The following is a 5,118-nucleotide window of genomic DNA, read 5'->3' as shown; positions in this document are numbered from 1 at the left end:
GTTCAAAAAGGAGTCTCTCCCAGCACAACTTTGAGATGCCCACGATTGAACTTGGGACCATCGGCTTAAATTATTTTCGGGAGAGGGTGGGTGAAGTATATTAATGTCGGCTAAACTCTCTTCTGTTCCCCTCAGAATGTTTTTTTCCCCAAGCCTGCCAAAACATATTGGGCAAACATACTGTACATCTTAATAAATAGCTTACCAGTACTTCCTGTACTGAACAGCATAAACTCAGTTGATTCCTAGTATGCTTACTAATAAGAAACGCAGCCCAGGATGTATTACATTTGGTCCTTGAGAAGGATGATGTTTCCGCATACAACCCTGTTTCTCATATTTTAAGACATACCCATAAAATAAGCCATAGCAGGATTTTTAAGCATTCAAGGAATATAAGCCATACCCCGAAAATAAGACATAGTGATAGGCGCAGCAGCAATGCCGGCCGCAGCAGCAGGAGGAGGAAAAAAATAAGACATCCCTTGAAAATAAGCCATAGTGTGTTTTTTTGAGGAAAAAATAAATATAAGACGTGTCTTATAATATGAGAAACATGGAAATAGTGTTACTAGACTCTCAGCTTAGCTTAATTAACACTGGAACAAAGCCTAAAATTGCATGAAAAAAATGTTTCGTATCTGTGTTCCTTCTAGCGTTTATTATCAGTTTGCTCTGATAATTCACAATTCAGATAGTTTGAACTGAGAGCGAAATCCTATACCGAAAATGCGCCAGTGGAGGGGATATGGAATATTAGAGATGAGAAATATTGAGGTACAGTATATACTATCTATGGGAGCTGAAGGAACAAATGGAATTTAGAAATACGCCTCAGAAACTCAGCTCAGGGCTGTGCGCCTTACGCCTTACAGAGAGTAAAAAGGTGATATGGGGAAGTTGAGGGGAGTCTGGGTGGTGCCAGAAACCAAATAGTTTGGGCAGCGGGCGAGGGTAAAGCTGATGGTTCCTGCCTCACCAGACCATGGTTTAGTGTTCTGACAGAAATAGCTCACAGAGCACAGAGAGTTTTCATTTTAATGTTATATTACTATCTGGACTCTTGCTTTTCTCGTTTTAAATGCAAAATGCTACCAACTGGAAGATTACATCATAATTTGCTCTGCGATATTTCACCATGTCATTGAGGTTGGAAAAAAAATATTTCAAAATTCTAAAGATGGTGAAAACATCCTCTTCACTGGATGACATTCAAAACTTTTAGAAAGGTGAGAGCCCCAAAATAATACTGCTGTTCAAATTGTAATGTGGGCATCTGCAATTAGTGCCAAATACCTAGGTCCTGTTATTTTCCTCTCTCAAACTATGTTCTTTCTAGAAAATTTGAATATATCTCTGGGTATATCACTACCTCCTAAAACTATTTTATGTTATGCTTGACAATGCAGAAAATGCTTTGTTTGTATATGATGGTGCAAAAACAAAAACAAAAAAACCAAGCCACAAATCTAACTTTTCCTGCATTTCTATACCGGTACTGAACAGATTGTCTGTCAGACAACCAGTCTGCTAAGACTATACAGAAGTTTTGTATTTTATATATAAAGAAGATCCATTCATTATAAATGTGCCGGGCCATTTTTCATGAGTGGAAATTTTCATGTTTTGGTACATGCTTTAGTATAAATATTAGAATTTTTCCATTTTCTGATTTTACAATTGTGCTAGTATAACCAAAGACATGTCAACAGGGTTGTTGTTTTTTGTGCTGAGCAATTCAACAACCACATGACTATCATCTTTCAGTTTGCTTGCCACTCAATTATTTATCACATTGGACAGGAAAATGTCTCTGGAGTGATGTTGTGTTGAGCCAATTCTTACTTTGGATCAGATGGATGTGACTTTTATAAAACTTCTATCTGTGCAGTTTCTTGCTCTAAATGAGCTTTCCAAGTCACCTCAGCAGTACCAAGTATCCAAAGTAATGTAGACACACCTCTTATTTTCCCTTGAAGTGAATTGAATGGGTAACTGGGCAGAAAATATATTTGCGTAAGTTAGAGACTATTGGAGTCGATCACTCTAGTGGAGCGTCTAGCTAGTGGAAAAGAAGATACAGTACAGTAAAAGGATTAGTCTGTATAATAATGCATTATTACTTCATATTTATTACTTCCGTCCTTGCTTGTGCTATTTTGTATCAGAGTCCCTTAAAAATTACTTTGTAGTCAAATCCTACCTAAATATGGCTACTCAGAAGTCCCACCGAATTCAATGGACTTAGACTTTCAGCCTAAGACTGTTAAAAGTTCTGAGCAATGTAGTTGCTCAGAACAAACTTCAGAGGGTGGTTGTGGATAAAGAATCTGGGTGGAAATTTGAGCAAGACTAAATGAGTGATGAAACAAGAAAAAAGCCCCCCCCCCCCAAGTGAGGTATGGAGTCCTGCAGCTCAGGAGTTCTGGCACTTAGTGATAGTGGTAAGTCTACATAGATGGGGAGTTCCTATGAGATCTGGTGGGTATGTGTTCTAGGAGCACTAAAGATGCACCATGGAGCAAATGAAACTATAATGCACAAATGTGCCTACCGTGTTTCTCCGAAAATAAGCCATACCCCGAAAATAAGCCATAGTGATAGGCAGTTTAACCTTGTAGGTTAAACTGTACCATACTTAATAATAATAAAAAAAGACATCCCCTGAAAATAAGCCACCATGGTTTTTTTTTGAGGAAAAATAAATATAAGACGGTGTCTTATTTTTGGAGAAACACGGTAGTTTATGGAATGCTGCTGGTAGACAAGGCATCTTCTTAACCCCTTTTCTCCTATGGATGATGTTTTAAGCAGCCCAGAATTTGAGCTAGGCCTCCCCACAGCATTGCCCAGGGACCTGTTTTCTATGCCAAGTCTCATTGGTACATGTAGCCTACTGACAAACCATAGAATTATTTGGATTATTTTTTTTACAGTGTCTGCACCTTTCCTTTGCCCCCACATACACAGACAAATATGGGGTTGGCGGAAATCATTCCATGTTATACAGCAGGAGGAGCCAACTTGGTGCCCTCCAGATGTTGTTGAACTACATCTCCCATCATCCTTGACCACTGGCCACGCTGGCTGGGGTTGATGTTAGAGGCCAGCAACATCTAGAGAGAATTGTGTTGGCTACCCCTCCCATAAGGAATGACTTACAACGGGGCTTGAGTCTCAAAACCTCTCATTTTAGGTGCAAGATTCCTTGGTTAGATTCCCATAGCTTAGAGGACAGATCTCTGTTTCTTGTTCTGAACAGAATAGCTGGAAAATACCATTCCGGACACTGTTTTCCCTCCCAGTATTTATGGGATTAGAAGGCAAAATATTCAGGCATTGGATAAAGATTTCTAAAGAAAAAAATGACAAGATAGGCATTTCTTGGAGGTGATGGTAATGATGATGGGAAATCCAGCCTGTTGGAGACCTGGGGGGGAAAGGAAAATTCCAGGTTAAAAATGACTAAAATATTCTTGATCTTGGAACAAAAACCAAGTCTAAATTAAGAAGTGAGGGTAGCAAAGGCTAATCCAGGAAATGGACGTATTTTTAACAAAAATGATTTCTGTGGGGTTTGTTTTTTTAATGAAAAGTATTAAAGAGAGTTTAACCGTGCAGAGTTAATGGTCTAACATACATTAAAATAGATGAACAGGCTAGGCCCAAGATCCCCAACTTCCTGCCCTGAACCCTCTCAAGTTTTGACAGTAACCGAACTGTGCAACTCCCCCACTAAAAGGACCTGCCAGAACTTAAATTTTGGAAAGCAGATGGAAACATTCCTGCCGATGCCTGCCTTTGCTTAGCGTTATATGTTCTTGAATGACAGCTCCACTGGTTTTTAATTAAATGCAGTTATAATAATTTATATCCCGCTTTTCAGTATACAAGTCTTTCCATGGTGGCTTACAAGTAACATCAAAATGCATTCACTGAATCATAATAAACAATATAAAAATGTAACAAGTTCATTCTTCCAAGTCATATTTCTGTGCAGGGGGATTTCCAGTCTTATATGAAACATGTTTCTATCAAAATGACTTCATGTTTCTATATTTAAAAAAAAACATCCCAAGGAAAGGGGGAATGTTGTGAGCCCAGATGGTCTCTCTGGTGCAAATGGGACAAATGCCTAATGGTAACTTGGTATGCATCTACATTTCTTGTTTTTCCCAAAATAATTCTTATCGGGGAGGCAGAGCATAGGGAGGGGAGATTTATCCTATCACTACCCCAACAGTGGCAAACCTTGGTGTCTCAAATTCCAGCAGTGCCCTGTGCACACCCCAAATTGCCCCCCTCCCTCACCTCTTGCGCTCCACTCTAAATCACAGTCGTGGCGTCCCCTGCAGTGCACACAAGGCTCTGCGCCCAGTGCGCCCAAATGGTAACCCTAAATCCACCTCTGCCCGCACTGTGATCAGAGTGGAGATTTCTCCACCCACAACACGTGTTGGCATCAATAGGGATATTTACATTCCCAAAGCTACAGAAGTAAAAAAGTAAACAAAACAGCAGCTTAACCAAAGAAAGCATATATATGAAAATCCATTCAAACCTGTGGGTTTTCAAAGCTTGGCACGGGGTTCCATAGCATATGGGTTGAGAAAGCCCTGCCCCTAGTGCTTGTCAGGGCTTACTAGCTCACTTTAATGAAGGAGGCAGCTTTGTGCTCCTAATTTACATGCATGGCTTTACCCTTTCCGTCACAGTATTCCTTGTACCCATTAGAGCAGGGGTCTCCAAACTAAGGCCCAGGGGTCGGATGCGGCCCAATTGCCTTCTAAATCCGGCCTGCGGATGGTCCGGGAATCAGCATGTTTTTACATGAGTAGAATGTGTTCTTTTATTTAAAATGCATCTCTGGGTTATTTGTGGGGCATAGGAATTCATTCATATATATTTTTCCAAAATATAGTCCGCCCCCCCACAAGGTCTGAGGGACAGTGGACCGGCCCCCTGCTGAAAAAGTTTGCTGACCCCTGCATTAGAGCTTCTACTCTCACAGGGGACCAGTAGGTCAGGGCTTTTCTATAGCTTGTACCTTAGGATGCATGAGCATGAGTTCTCTTGTCTGCAACCTCCCAAATGGGCTTTAATCATCATGCTGTTATA

The sequence above is a fragment of the Zootoca vivipara genome, chromosome Z1, assembly GCF_965207765.1.
Source record: "Zootoca vivipara chromosome Z1, rZooViv2.hap1.1, whole genome shotgun sequence".
Taxonomy (NCBI): Eukaryota; Metazoa; Chordata; class Lepidosauria; order Squamata; family Lacertidae; genus Zootoca; species Zootoca vivipara.
The sequence above is the reverse complement of the archived record's forward strand: the minus strand, read 5'-3'. Positions refer to the sequence as shown.